The sequence below is a fragment of the Rattus norvegicus genome, chromosome 6 (assembly GCF_036323735.1).
Source record: "Rattus norvegicus strain BN/NHsdMcwi chromosome 6, GRCr8, whole genome shotgun sequence".
NCBI lineage: Eukaryota > Metazoa > Chordata > Mammalia > Rodentia > Muridae > Rattus > Rattus norvegicus.
Genome location: NC_086024.1, coordinates 133,071,326 through 133,087,453, shown reverse-complemented (window position 1 = coordinate 133,087,453; position 16,128 = coordinate 133,071,326). Strand labels below are relative to the sequence as shown.

The following is a 16,128-nucleotide window of genomic DNA, read 5'->3' as shown; positions in this document are numbered from 1 at the left end:
CCAGCCATAGAAACCAAGTATGCGTATAAGCCACAACATGAGCAAAATTGAAGCCTTACATCAAACAAAGAAGGCAGACACTAAACGCTTCATGGTGTAGGGTTCCCTTCAGGGTCATAGCAGAGTTTCACTATAAAATGTCCCTCATACTTCCTGAGTGTGAACACTTGGTCCCCGCAGCTGCTCTGAGAGGCTGTGGAACCTTCCGGACACGGGGCTCAGCTAGGAGATACAAGGCTTAGAACTAGCTCTTGGCTCCTGACCCTCTGAGATGCAGTCGGCCACAGCACCGTAAGTGGAGCCCCAGCCGCTGTGCCTTCTCCACAATGACAAATGCATTCCCTTTAACCATGAGCCAAAACAGAGCCCTCCCCCTTAAGGTGATTTTGTTGGGTGTTCGGACATAGTACATGAGCACACACGGATGTTGAGAACAGACAAACCATGAAGACAAGAAAGGAGCCAGTGGGTGCAGGAGCAGCAGGCCATCGATTGATTACGAGAGTGGTTTCTGCTCGGGGTTAATGAAAGGTTTTGAACTTTAATGTTGACAATGGCTACATAACTCTGGGGACAGACCACTGATTTGAATTCTTACAGGAACGCAGGTGAACATCACAGAACTGTGCAGAGTCTGAAATCGAAGAAGTCACTGGATAGACGCCACATCAGCGAAAATGGCAGAAATAGTCATCGAACCGGAAGAGAGATAAATGAAAGGGTGTAATAAGACAGAGAAGGGGGGTTGGGGATTTAGCTCAGTGGTAGAGCGCTTGCCTAGCAAGCTCAAGGCCCTGGGTTCGGTCCCCAGCTCCGAAAAAAAGAACCAAAAAAAAAAAAAAAAAAAAAAAAGACAGAGAAGGAAGGGAGAGGGAAGAAGGAGGAAGGGTCAGGAAGGGGGGGAGGGAGGAAGGGGAGGGGAGGGAAAGAGAGGGTGAGGGGCAGAAAGAGAGAAGAGGAGAAAGAGAAAGTCTAGGATCTGTTGGAAATGGGCAGACAGAGCAAAGAACAACTGAGTGAACCTTCAGAAGATTAGAGGAGGCAGAAGGGACTTGTGGGAAATGTACGTGGAGGTGGAGTGATTCCGGATCAAGGAGCGAAGCCCATGTCCTCTTCTACATAGAGAAAGAGGTGGAGGCAAGGTAACATAAATTCCCATGTTCCCCCACTCCCTGGCTGGCTTCTCTGAGAGAACAACTTCAGAGCAAGTTTTCTTTACATTTAAATTAGAGGACATTAACCTGCTTGAACCCAAGTCTGATTCCCCGTAACCCAGGTAAAAACCATGGGAAGTCAAGTGTGTGTCTGGGATCCCAGGGCTGGAGGGGAAGAGCCAGGGGCCTCACTGAGACTTGCTAGCCAGCTTGGTGAGGTCCTGACCAATAGGGTGCCCTGTCTCAAAACGACAAAAACTGTGGGCGGCGACTGAAGGATGCCACCCCGAAGTAGTGACTTGATGGCAAACATGTAGGCTCACTCAAAAGAAGTAAATAAGTAAGCCCAGTGTTCCTGGTTTGATGCTCTGAGCAAGCCTGTACATCAAAGCCAGGTGTAGCTGGGGCTAGCCCAAGTTCTTCCCTACAGTTTTGAAGTCCCTTCTTCCAGGGCATCTCCAGCAGTTCCACAGCCCTGAATCAATCCTCCCTCCCTGGCCCAGCCCCCACAAGTCTTCTGAGCTCTCACCCCACTACACTGAAGGGTCCTTCTGTCTGTTCGGTCCAATCTGGGGCCCACATGTTCTTGTAAAGGTTTCCTTTAACACAGGCTCTGAGATGACCACAATGCCTCACCACTGAGGTAGGAATGGCTCTTATATTCAATACACACGTCCAGCCGTGGGAGTTTGACTGTCCCTATCCTTGCCAAATACAAAGTTACTGGGAACCCGAAGCAAATCTTAAATCAGAATGACTTGGCCCTGAGGCAATTGTCTGCCCCCTACCCCTAGCCTGGTGCAGAATGACTTGGTGAGCATCTCCTGTGCCCAAATTCAAACCCAAGTACTTCTTTAGCTTCTGTGGACATGGGTGGGACCCAGTGGAAGAACAGATATAAAATGGAGTTGTACTTGCTCACCTAGGATGCTGTAGGGGTGTGTTGTGGTGTATGTGTGTGTGTGTGTGTGCACATGTATTTGCACATGCATGTGCATGCATGTGTGTGTTCATATGTGTGTGTATTTATTTTTGTGCACATGTATGTGTTCCTGTGTGTGTGCATGTATTTCACATGCATGTGCATGCATGTGCATGCATGTGTGTGTTCATGTGTGTGTATTCATTTTTGTGCACATGTGTGTGTTCCTGTGTGTGTGTGTGTGTGTGTGTGTGTGTGTGTGTGTGTGTGTGTGTGTGTGTGTGTGAATGAGCAGAGGGAGGCCCTGAGGAAGACAGAAAACAACAGTAAAGCGAGACCAAGCCCCCTTTACCACCGCTTTGACCAAGAATAAGGCATCTTGTATCATCTTGAGAAAGATTTTACCGTTTGCAAACATCCTGCATTTTCTCAACCAATTCTCATTCCCCACCCCAGTTTACAGAGAAAGAAACCGAGGTTTAGGAAGGATGTCTCGCCCAACAGGAATGACTGGCAATTACTGCAACTAGGCCCAGCTCCCAGCCGTGAGTCCTGCCTCACAGTCCCTCTCAGCTGTAGCGAGATCCGCTACAGAGCCTCTCTTCTTTGCAATCTAGACTCATGGCCACTTTCCACTGAAGTCCAGGCTTGGCTATGGAAACATGAAGTAAACTCTGAAGTTTCTCCCCAAGCCTTTCTTCTCACATGGTCACCATGGTGATGGGAAAATATTATGCAGTGGAGGAATTATGGGAATATGAATCAGCAGAAGCAGGGAGAGAGACCTCTGGGAAGCGGGGACTCCCAGTGGACACGCAGCCTTTTCAAAGTAAGTCCCTGAAATGATGGATTGGACCCCGCTTCCTGGAGAAGCCAGCACCAGGCTCTGTGCATTAGCAGCTGACCTGCTCGCTCAGCACAAACACTCACAAGGGAAGCAATGGCCGTTTATTAGTGTGGTTGCCGCTTGGCAACGCAGAGTTATGGAAATCTGCTGGCTCCATTAAATTTTAAACATCACTCCTTGCCAAGTGAAACAAATTATTGATATTGGGCTGGGTAGACATTTAATGTTGTCCAGTAGAATTTCAATGGTGAAGGTGAAGAGTTGAGGCCTGGTTTTGGGGGGGCATCCGGTGTAATGGAGTTGTGGGATGGAATGCCCAGGTGAAGCTGTGGCTGGTAAACCTTCCCCCAAAACAAACTCTGATCTAAATGCGATTCTCTTTTTAAGTTACCAACCGAGTTTCTTGGAGTAATTAAAAATGAAATTCTAATATGAACCAGCAATTCCACTTCTAGATATATACCCAAAAGGCCGTAAACAGGAGTGCCAACAGAGATTCCCCACTTGTGCTCATGGTAACTTTATTCATAGTAGCCAAAGTTAGCCACAGATAGATAAGTGGATACTCTGTCTGGCCCGTATGCAAGAGAGTGCTTCTGAGTCTTGGCCCACGGTGGTATTCACTACAACATAAGTGAACCCAGAGGATGCCACACTGAGTTATAGATGACAGATGTGGGCCACTAAAGTCACAAGGACAGAAAGCAGGATGGTAATTACTAGAGCCTGGGTGGGGGGACAGTTCACGTTTCCACAAAGTGAACTCAGTTATGGAAAGCAGCTAGAATGATTACACACCCATGGGAAAGGCCTTAATTGCACTGATCTTATTCTACTGTGCACCTAGAAATGGCTGAGATAGCCGGTGCTGGGAAAGAGAGTCTCTGATAGTTGGTGCTGGGAGAGAGAATCTCGCGCGCGCTGTATAAAACCATTCACCTGTCAGGAAAAACACCTATGGCCAATGAGCTAAGGCAGGAAATAGGAGGTGGGAGTTCCATCAGAGAAAGAACAGAGTGGAAGCTTAGGCCTGAGTATTTATTTATTCATGAAATATTAAGTCTCAGAGTTAGTATTTCTGGGAACAGAGTGACCGGAAGAGAAAGTGCACAGTCACAAGTGCTGCTGTGTATTTCACCACATTAAGAAACGCTAATCAAGGCCGAGGAGATAGCTCAGTTTGGAGAGTGCTTGCCTACCGTGCAAAAGGCCCTGAGTTCAATTCCCAGCACCACGTGAACTGGGAGTGGTGGTGCCTGACTGTACACTCAGCACTCAGGAGAAGACCGGAAGTTAAGGTCATCCTCAGCCACATAGTACGTTTGAGACCAGCCTGGGCGACATTAGATGCTGTCTCAAAAAAAAAAAAAAAGTGGAAGGGAAGGGAAGGAAACTTTGAACAGAGAAACAGAATACAATCATTCAGGCTCCTCTATGAAGCTCTGTGCACTGGCTTGGACCCACTTCAGCCAGGTCACAGGGCTCTCAAGCAAGCATAAGGCACCACCATCAAAGCAGTGGTGGTGTTAGGACAACACCTCATCAAGAAGCCAACACTGCTTTTGAAACTGTATCGGCCAGGCCTTTAACCCCAGCAGGCAGGAGGCAGAAGCGGAGGCCGGTGGATCTCTGTGAGTTCAAGGTGGCAAAGGTTGAAGGATCTAATGCCGGCCAGAGCTGTACAGTAAGTCCTTGTCTTGTACACACACACACACACACACACACACACACACACACACATACATACACATACGTACATATATACATACACACATACGCACACATACACATACACACATACACACACATACACACAAACAAACACACATACACACGTACGTACACATATACATAACACATATGCAAACATACACACACATACACATACACACATAAACACACACATATACACACACATACACACATACACACACATACACATACATACACACATACACATACGCACACATACACACATACAAACACACACATGCACACACATACACACACGCACACATACACATGCACACACATACACACACATACACACACATACACATACACACATATACACATACATACACATACACACACACACATATATACACACATATACACACATACACACACATATGCACACACACACATGCACACATACCCCACAGAACTGAAACTTGCAGTTTATCATTACACTAAGGACAACCCAATGGCAGGGCTATCAAGTGGCCCCAAAGCTAAAGGCAGATACCCATCCTGAGACTAGAGCACAGAATGGTCACCAGCCGACTGGGAAATCAAGAGTAGCTGTCAGAGTGAGATTACTTCCTTCCTTTTCACTGGGTCAAAGGACAGGAGGCATAGCTTCTGCCCTCAGGAATCTTTCCTTTCCGGGAAGAATGCAGCTTTCACACCCATCTCAATAACAAGCCTGGTGGTCAGACACTGGACTGTGGGTTCTCACCGTCTCTGATGTACCAGCCTTAATTCTCCAAGGCATCTCCTCTCTCCCTCTCTCATCCCTTCCCACAGCCTTGGACTTAATCTTTGGGAACGGGCTGTGAGGAGGCATCCCTAATCTCAGGCCCAAGGTGAGTCTTAGTTCTGCAAGCACACTACCTTGACCACGGAGAGCACACTCTGCATTTTCTGTGACTAATGTGGCAAATCGTGCCTGCTCCTTCCTGACATCTATCTCTCTCTGTCCTCAGCAGCACATCCAGTGTCCCCTCCAGGAAGCCCACCCTGACCCTCCAAGGCCTTTGTGACCCTCCACCTGTCCACATGCTCCACAGCACAAGGGTATCATGAAAGTGTCACCTGATCCCTAGGTGCTCAGGGCCTGTTCTTGGCTCACTCACATCAGCCAGCCCCGGGAGCTGATCAGCAGACCCAGCAAATCAGCATCTCTCCAGGACGTTCCGACATGCCAAGGTCTGCAAGGAACACCAGACTTTGAACACATTCTGGAAGTCTCCTCCGTTTTCATTCCATTGGCTCTAACAGCCCCCACCCATTCCCGTGGGACTGATTTTCTCTGGAGCTCTGCTCCAGGCTGCTGGACCGTCTTGCTTCACTGGAAGAGAGACCGAGTGCTGGAACTGTTCCCATTCCTCTCCGCTGGCTCCTAGTCAGTGCAGCAAGGTGAATCCTGCAGGCTGGGACGGGGCCTGAAGCCCTCCCTGCTCATTTTCCTCCCCCTCGCAGTTTCCCTAGGAGCTGGTCTTTATGTACACACGACCCCCAGGTTCATACTTGTGCTTCAGGGCTGAACACAGGACAGGTGTGTATGGTCATTTCTGTTGGACTTCGCCATGGAACATTAATTAGCTTTTTTTTTTAAGTGTGTTTTCCCCAAGAGACCGGTTCTTTCAACCCAGAGGCAACACTACCAGATCTTCTGGTATAGAAGTGACACTTTAGATCAGCGGTTCTTAAGTCTCAAGGCTGTGACCATTTCATACAGGTTCTCTCATCTTGTGGTAACCCCAACCATAAGATTATTTTTTATTGCAACTTCCTAACTGTAATTTTGCAACTGCTATGAATCATAATGTAAATATCTGTGCTTTCCAATGACCTTAGGCAACCCCTCTGAAAGGGTTCTTTTGATCCCCAAAAGGGCCAAGACCCACAGGTTGAGAACCTCTGCTTTAGATCCTCAGTAATACTATGGCTTACCCTCCTCCTTCCATAAGATTCATTTTCTCAGCCTCAGATGACTGTGTTGTTGTTATGTGGCATGAGAGTAGTAACCTTTCAGTAACTCGAGCCATTCCTGGTGGCATTAGAACCACGAGTGACTGCCCAGCTGCTCTATTCATGGCGAAGCAGTGTGGGTCAAGAAGTAACACAGATACGCTGAAACCAGACAGGAAGGAATATCGTGGGCCCATGGCTTCCTGCCCCCTACCCAGAGATGGGACAGGTTTGAGGACTTACCTCTGAGGCAGTCTGCCTCACCTCTCTTAGACCCAGAAGCTCTGATGCACCTGGCTTTCTGTCCGGCAGAATGGACAGACACACCACAGCATGAACCAGTGCAGGCCTGAGGGTCTCACCCAAGGTCTGGCCCTGGGGATAGAACACCCATGCTTTTCGTGGTCACACATAGGGCAGCCTGTGTGCTGTCCCTTGGGAGAAGGGACCAAGAGGTACACTTGGAACCTGGCCATAGCTGACATTGGACATTCTTCTGAGCCAGCGCCTAACACCTAACATGAGGAGCTCGTACTTGGGGCTGGGTCTGTTGGAGAGGGCAGACTAGATGGGGGGAGTGGTCCACCTTGACCTGGAGGAGAGAAGCCTGGTGGAGGCAGACTGGCAAAGCTAGAATTCTATGGGCAAGCTGCTTCCCCTCTCTGAGTTGCACATCCAAACTCTGCCTCAAAGCATCCTCCATGCCATCAGGAGCCCCAGTCCTCAGCAGCCAAATGTCCCCTCTTGCATGACAGAGCAGGGTCGGGGCGCCATGAGGGAGACTCCTTCCCAGCATCTCTCCTGCCCTGACAGCCTCTGGCCCATCACCACCCAGGCACGTGTTTACATCACACCAAAGCTGTGGGGGAAAAAGAACCTGAGGAACAGACTATCTGTGGTAAAAATCACTTAAGACAGCCTCACAGCCAGTCACAGCCTCCATCAGTGGTCAGTAATGACACCACACACTTGTGGTACTCTTGTAGGTGTTATAGTGACAGAGAACAGGACAGAGAGCCTTCAAGCACAACAGTCTCCAGACACAACGTTACAGTAGACAGCTCACCAGCAACACATGTGAGCTCAGTGAGTCCAAATTGCGCCCAACATACGCTGTTGTCATTTGTGTACAAAATCTGCAGAGAACAAAACAATGCTAAGGTGAGAAGGAAAGCCATGCTCGCCTTGGGGTGTGGGGCAGCAGAAAATGGGGGGTTTCAGGCACCTCAATGGGAAGGCGCTAATTCTCTGAGGACAGAGTCATGCACAAGGCATGAATCTTTCTTTCTTCTCCTTTCTTTCTCTCTCTCTCTCTTTCTTTCTTTCTTTCTTTCTTTCTTTCTTTCTTTCTTTCTGTTTTCCTTCCTTCCTTCGTTTCCTTCCCTTTCTCTTCTCTTCTGTGTATAACTACTTCTATCTCTTTGGAGAATGCTATGCGTGTACATATTGTAATCTCATCTCTCTACCCTCCATACCTCCCCAGCTCCTCTTCTATCTCCCTCTTACCAAAACCCCTCCCAACTTTCACGTTCTCTTTCCTTCTTCCTGCTACTTCCCATGTGTACCTAGTGTGGGACCATCTAATGGGGCATTGGCAACCTATCATGGGCCACGCCCCTGAAGAAAATGCTCCCTCCCCACCAGCAGCCATCAACCCCAGCTTCTTGGCTCAGGGTGGAAGTTTCTCAAGTTCCCCCATGCTGGGCTGCTGGCTGGCAGCCCTTGTGTGGTCTTCCTGAGCAGGTGAGCTCACTTTGCACAAATCCAGGAAGCCATACACTTAGCCGTCCGAACACTCTAGATGCCGTAATTCTTTAAAGTTTATGAGACAAATAAATTTAGAAATGACCCAGCCAGACCACTGCTATTATTGTCACATGAGACAGAGGAAGACGATGGCAGTCAAGGTCACTGTCTGGTTCAAGGCTCAGTTTTGCAGATTATTTATATAAAGTCGTCTGACCCACGTGATCAGAATCTTTCATTTCTCCCGCTACATCTCTGTCTCATTGCCGTTGGATCTTCTGTCATTTCACAATCTGGGTGCTGGACTCCGTGACCATCAAATCTCACGAGTCTCTTCCCTGTTTGAACCGACAGAGATCGTTTCCTATACTCATCCTGTGACCTCCCTATCACCTCCTTGCTGTCACCCGAGAATGTGGTCAAGTTGCCTCCTGTCAAATCCTGCAAACTCACTCTGGGCAGCTTGACTCTGCCAGAGAGAGGGCTGCCGCGAACCAGGGACACACAGAGATCTCTCCCGGCCTGTGCTTGACACCTACCATGCTGCTCCATCCACCCACCTCCCTCAGGGTTACTCAAGACTGTGATGTCTGTCAAGCCCCAGATATCTGACAAATACCAATGGAAGATCCACCACAGGAACTACCTGTGTGAATGGTTTTAGGCTGGTGGAGCCACATCGACTTGAAAGAAAGAGAGTCCCAACTCTGCTGGTCTGAGACTCTGCCCAAAGGCTGGAGTGAGATAGCGGTTGGAAAAGCTCTTTACTGCGCATCAAGTAGGAAGAAAACACTGAAAAGTCCTGACTAGCCGATGGCCTATTCGAGCTTCAGGCCTTGTCTGAGGCTTCTTGTTTTCTTTCTCCCTGCCTGCTGGGAGCTCTTCCGGGTCAGGCTATTCAAGGTTCTGTGGTAGCAAACACACACAGGAGGGTGCTGAGTGAGATGGCAGAGTTCAAGTCTCAGCTCTATGGCAAGTATGAGATGGGTCTAGATCCTGATTCCCTGGGCCGTGCAGTAAGAGTGAGGCGCACTCCCAGGCGTCCATCTGTCCGTCCCAGAGAGGAGCTGACTTATACCAAGTCTAGCACTGGGGACTCTCACATGCGATTGGGGATGAAGACGGCCCCCAGGCTGTCTTCAAGTTCTCCTAAAGAGAGCAGGGTTATTGAATGCTATAGGAAGCCAGGTGGAGGAGGGACCAATAGTGGTCATTGGTTACCAAGGAGACAGAGAACTAAAACTAATGTAGAGGGAGATGGTAGTCACATCCTCTAAAGAGTGCTTAGGAAGACTGACATGACAGAAGGGGCAGTTGCAGCAGAAAGCCACCTGGTTTGACTTGAGGGTCTACACTCCTGAACGTCTACACTCTTGAACTGTCTGTGGCTCAGACAGAGAAGGAAGGAAGTAGGAGGGAGCCCTTTGATGGACAGGTGGGAGGACCCCTTTGATGGACAGATAGGAGGAGCCGTTTGATAGACAGGTGGGAGGAGCCCTTTGATGGACAGATCCCAAGTGCCAAGACTGTAGGTGCTTTCAATTTTCTTTTCCCCCACATAATTGTCTGGAGAGATCCTGGCTTCTTACTCGCTTTAGCAAGCCCCCTCCCACCACCCAATAGAATAGTTGGAGCCCAGCCCACCACTCTTTTTTTTTGTTGTTCTTTTTTTCGGAGCTGGGGACCGAACCCAGGGCCTTGTGCTTCCTAGGCAAGCGCTCTACCACTGAGCTAAACCCCCAACCCCCAGCCCACCACTCTTAATCCATGACTCTACACAGCATCTGAAGGCAGCTTTCTCAAACCCTGCTGCTGCGGAAGAGGAAGCAGAAGATGAGGAAATAAGACAGTTGCTCCTCTCGGGGTACAGCCCAGTTTGTGTTTACCATGCCATGTCCCTCTCTGGGTTCCTGGGAGGGTTGAATGAAAGGAGATGTGAGTGCCCAGACCCCTGACTATGCATAGCAGCAAGAGTGTTGAAGTTGCCCGGGAAACATAGAAAGAATTGAGACCTGCTGTCCAGGAGTGAATAGGGAGCCATCAGAGTCTATGAAATCCAGAAAGATGACCAGGTAAAGGAAGGCCTAACTGAGGAGAGCCCCGCCCCCAACATGCATGCTACACAGCCAACACTGCCTGATGGTGTGCCATCGGCGTGCACATAATGGAAGAGGAAGAGAGGACAGAGAAGGGGGAGAGGCAATGCTGGCCCCTCTCCTGTTGTCCCCTCTCCCTGACACAGGCACAGGCTGATCTCTTCCTCGTGGTTCTGCTAGAATCTGGGTCCCACCCAGACCTCAAACCTAGCACTGGTTCTGTGGTCCCTGGCCACCTATACCTCAGAAGCTCTAGTTTGGAGAGCATGTGAACCACACACACACATCTGGATGGCAGCTGTGACCTGTGGAGTCGCTATAAGATCAGGTGATTTCAGCATCTGGGATGGCCTATTCCCTAAACAAATACAGGCCATCAGTGTAGCCACAGCCAAGGAAAGCCCAGTGCTCCACAAACCAGAGTTCAGGTCTTCCTTAACAAGCCCCTCAAGTCCTTTGTGACAGGAGGGAGGAATGTATGTGCTTGTGAGCAAGCCTTCTGTCGCCTGGGGCGAAGAATCACTCAGCCCTGCTTAGCCTGTCCCAGAGAAGACATGGAATGCATAATTGATGGCCCAGTCTATGCATATTCATGAGCCCACTGCCTTCCAAGTCCAGTCGCCACTGTGAAGGCTCCTTGCATAATGAGCCACTGGGAGTGTGACTGAGGCGCAGAGAGGCCTCCTCCAGTCCTCAGCGTCACCACTGGCTCTGAAACTCACTTTCAAGAAACCCCCCCTAACTGTGCCTGCCTGTGCAAGAAGAATGTGGGCGAGCTAAAGAATGAGTCTCCCCCGTGGGCCCCGGACCCTAAGGTTCTGGGGATGCTAAGCCTCTTCTCCCAAAGCCATCCCTATGAAGGGGTTGAAATTCCATGCTCTTCGTCCTGACATAGAAGAACATGGAATTTCACTCCCTTCAGCTCAGATCTCATCCAGACTGAGGTGACTGAGCCTCAGCCTTTCCTTCCAGATGAGCATGGCTCTCCTCAACTCTGAGATGCACTTGCCGCGCACCTCTAAGACTGGAGTGAGTCTCTCTCTCTCTCTCTCTCTCTCTCTCTCTCTCTCTCTGTCCTCTCTCTCTGTCCTCTCTCTCTGTCCTCTCTCTCTGTCCTCTCTCTCTGTCTCTGTCTGTCTCTGTCTGTCTCTGTCTCTCTCTGTCTCTGTCTCTCTCTGTCTCTGTCTGTCTCTCTCTGTCTCTCTCTGTCTCTGTCTCTGTCTGTCTCTCTCTGTCTCTGTCTCTCTCTGTCTCTGTCTCTGTCTCTCTCTATCTCTGTCTCTGTCTCTCTCTGTCTCTGTCTCTCTCTGTCTCTGTCTCTGTCTCTCTCTATCTCTGTCTCTGTCTGTCTCTGTCTGTCTCTCTCTGTCTATCTCTGTCTGTCTCTGTCTCTCTCTGTCTCTGTCTCCCTCTCTCTCTCTCTCTCCCTCTCTGCATCTTGGCTGACGCCAGAGGTTTTAAAAGGGGAGATTTCCTTTCCTAATGGCCTAAAAAATATATGAATCTCATAGTCAGTAGGACCCTAGGCTCTAAAGAAATAGAGCAATGTTATCGTTTTCCGTATACCCACTGTGTGCCAGGCAGTGCGCCTGGTGCCTCTAAATAGTGGGGCATGGAAAACACCTCCACGGTAGTTGAGCGCAGGGCCGAGGCACGCACAGTTTTCTTCTTCCTTCGGACGCTCTCCACCTTGTTCATTGAGGCAGGGTCTCTCACTGAAAACGGAGCTCACTGATTGGCTAAGCTGAACAGCGGAGCTCCAGGACTCTGTGTGCATCCACTCCCCCTCCCCAGCTCCAGCACTGAGGTCGTATGGCTGTGCCAGGTTTTTACAAAGATGCTGTACATCCAAACATGGGCCCTCCCTCCTGCTTGCCCGAGTTTCCTTCCTTCTTGCTCCTAGGAAGGAGAGAGAGAGAGAGCGCGATCCTGTACTTTCTTCTTTGGTAGACAAACATTCACAAAAATCTCTTAAGCTAGTCCACATTTTTTTTTTCTTTTTTTTCTTTTTTTCGGAGCTGGGGACCGAACCCAGGGCCTTGCGCTTGCTAGGCAAGCACTCTACCACTGAGCTAAATCCCCAACCCCGCTAGTCCACATTTTATTGGGGGAAGCTTCAGGCCTTCGGGAACATTAGTGCCAGTTGAGTTTGGATTTGGGAGTGGAAGAAACCTAAAAGTTTTCCCAAACTAGTCACAACCCAATTACAACGTTACACATGAAACCCAAGACAATGATTCACAGACTGCTCCGTCTGGTGCTTCTCGTTGCGAGCCTTTCACACGTGATTCAACTCTTGGTTCTTTTTTCTCATTAAATGCTAAGCAGCACACTTTCCATCACAGTCAAAGGGACCTTTTCAAAGCCTCGTTGCCCCTCAACATGTGTGAGAATTCTTAGTGCGTATGCACATGAGTGTGTGTTCATGGGTGCCTGTCCCGTGGGAACGTTCACGGGGATTTGTCATATATGCACGCACCGGGTCTGGTTTTGTGGAAGCGTGCTAGGCCTTGGGCCTTAGCAAGTTAGATGGTTCAGAATAGCGTTGCGCAATCCTGTAGCATTCCTTTGCATGCCCACTTCACCCGGGGCCCTGCAAATCCTGCGCTAGTCTGGGCGTATGAGTATTTTCCTGTGCATTCCTGTGGGCACACGAGCGGACGCATATCTAATGTGGATGGGCACTGCCTGTGTGTTCTTGGGATGCAGACTCTGGTAGGGGTCTGAGAAAGTGACTTGCAGGGGGAATAGTCCCCATGAACGGTCCATAAGGGGCCAGAGAGAGGGCTTAATATATAAAGGTGCTTGTGACAAGTCTGTCTATCTGAGTTCGGGTCCCTGGGTTCACTGAGCGGAAAGAATCAACTCCCTTAAATTGTTCTCTGACTTCCACACACGCTCCAGGGCACAGTGTACACACACACACACACACACACACACACACACACACACACATCACAAAATGAATAAAAATTTTAAATAATTTTTAGAAATAAAGCGTCCGGTGGCACTTGAGACAGAAGATCTCCGACATTCGGGGGGTGCACGGACTATCCAGACCAGAATATGTCCCTTTCGTCATTACTGTTTTGATACAGGGTCTCGCCGCTGTTCCCCCGCCAGCCTTGAATTCTAAGGGTCAAGATGTCTTCCTAGTTTATCCTCACAGGAGCTGGGACTAAGATAGCATCCACACACCTGGCTTCAACGTGACATTTGAATAAGCTCCCTAGACCAATCATCGTCAATGTCTTCGGATTCAGGTTTGATCCAGGAAGGCCAATAAGGCAGGCCCCCTTTAGAAGTGTGCTTAGAATTTTACACAGATTAAAACTACATGACCAGCCACTTTGCGATCCTACATTCCGATTCCCAGAGGCCACAAACCCACCAAGAAGAACCTGGGGACAATGATGAGCTGCTAACCCCGGGAAGTCCAGCCACAGGCCTCCTTCAACCTCTTCCCGGGCCTCCTGCCAGCCGGTGACTCACAGTGGGGCTGGATGGAGTGGCCTGGCCAGTCATCCTGCTGTCCCCCACAAATCTGTGTCAGCGCCAGGCCGGGACTGTCAGCCTATGATTTCTTCTTTGGTGTGGTCATACTGTTTGACTCTTCTATGCCTGGATCCCTCAGGTCAGATGTGATTAGCACCGTGGGGTGCCCTCCCCTGAGCCCTGATGGCACTGGGGATGTCAATTCTGCCAGCATAGGTAAGGGCCTTCGGTACACAAATCTAGGATCCACACACCCTGACAGGTTCCTTGGGACCCCGAGGTATCTCCCCGCACAACTCCACTCCCTGATTCTTTTTTCTTAGAAACCGCCCCAGGGTCAGGATGGTTTTTTGTAAAGCTTCCTGACTAAACGACAGGGAGCAGAATCAGAGGTGAGGGAGTCGGTGTGGTATTCTGCCTCTGGCCAGAGGGTAACCGCTAAGGTCAGTGGGACTGAAGAGTCTGTTTTTTCATGGCTACAATACCCTTGGAGCATACTCTAGCACCGAGTCCTCTCTCAGCTGCCACCTGGTCTTCGCAGGTGATCATGTGTGCCCTTGGCTCCCAACCCAGCCTCCCGGGAGGCTAGCGACAGAGTGACCAGTTCCCACCCACCCCTGGGCACCTACTGTGCACAGAGCATTGCGCCAACTCTGGGAGCCCACCAAGGATCAGGCCCGAGGACACACCGCCTGCAGGATCTGAGGCGTCACAATGTGGCCTTCACGGTAACCCCGCTATACAAACACCTTAGCTACTGTGGAGCCCTCTGCTGCTCTGCACCTCAGACTCTCCCAGAGTGCCTAAGGCTGCCTCACTCTCTCTGCTTCACTGCCCCCACCCCCACCCCAACTCAAAACACAGAAGGGTAGCTGGGATTCCGGTGCCAGCCCTTCTATATTATTCATGCCTCCCTTCGGCTGCCAGCAGGGACTTGGCCCAGAGGCCCTGCTTTGCCAGGGAAGATAAGGAGCCAACACCTGGCTTGGCTCGTGTGGTTTCTCCTGTTCCAGAACCAACGGTGACAAAGGCCTGTTGTTCCTAGCCCTGTGCAGGAAGCCCGACCTCCTCCTTGGGAAAGGGAGATCAACCATTAGTGAGATTGTAGGGGGTTAGGTTTACAGCTCTTTACCACCTGTCCCTCCTGCAAGGCAGGTGCTTGCTGGCCCAGAGGGGACAGGGGTTGATGGAGCACGTCCTATACACCTCCCGAAGAAAGCTCTGCAGAAACGCGTGAGGTTGGTGTTACACATATCCCAAGTACAGGGTAGGGAACTGAGGCTATTGAGGCTGTGGTAACACTCAGACCGCAGAACTGGCCAATGGCTCTGCCGGCATCTCCCATGCTGGGATGCCAAGCTGAGTCACCCAGCCTCAGAACAAGCCTAGGAAAGAGGGAATTCGTGCCCACCCACGGCCTCTGTCCTGAATACATTCCAGTCAAGCAGAGGCCCACAAAGCAAAAATGTCAGGCCACCATTGTGAGCCCCTGAGGTCATCCTGCCGCCATTGCTGGGCCCTTCCTCCTCTCCAGGACAAGGAGCCAGGCAGGCCACGCCTGAAAGTCTGACAGAGCCCACAGGGCCCACAAGGATCGTGCATGCCACTGTGGCACTGTGGCAGAAGGCAGGGCTGAGGGATGGGGACTCTGCCAAGCTGGTGACACTGCTGCCTGCCATGAAGCTACCATGATGTCATATCTCCATGCAGGGACGCCTGGACACCAGCCAGCGAGGTCATGCCCTGTAGCTTTACATCCCCAGTTTCAGAGCACATCGGAGACTACCAATTTACAAATGGCCCATTTAAGTCAGGCCATTGGAGCTCAAGGAAGGGACGTTACACACAGAGACCCTGGTGTGGCAGTTGGAGGTGGCGGGAGGACACTGATCTTAAAAAGTTCTATAGTCTGCCCTCTAGGACCCACAACCCTGTGGTTGAACCCTGGACTAGCCCTACTGCTGAACACACCCTTCCAGCTTCAATTTTCATATAGCTTCGATTTCCACAAATGTAATTTATATATATATATATATATATATATATATATATATATATATATATTATATGTGTGTAGGTGTACACATAAGTGGAGTTGTATCCCAGCAGAGGGCCTTGCAGAGGGCTCTTCATTCTAAGTACTTCCTGCAAGGCTTCAAAGAAACATTAATA

General features: G+C 50.0%; 1 protein-coding gene and 1 long non-coding RNA gene across 5 annotated transcripts in view; one reads left to right on the top strand and one right to left on the bottom strand.

The window, feature by feature from the left end:
* Positions 1–16,128, bottom strand: part of Eml1 (EMAP like 1) — a 173,372-nt gene that overhangs the window by 134,189 nt on the left and 23,055 nt on the right. The gene's annotated exons all lie outside the window — the stretch shown is intronic.
* Positions 2,617–6,637, top strand: LOC120103620 (uncharacterized). Its single transcript, XR_005506250.2, has 2 exons — positions 2,617–2,905; positions 5,632–6,637. It is a non-coding gene; the product is annotated as an uncharacterized LOC120103620 (long non-coding RNA).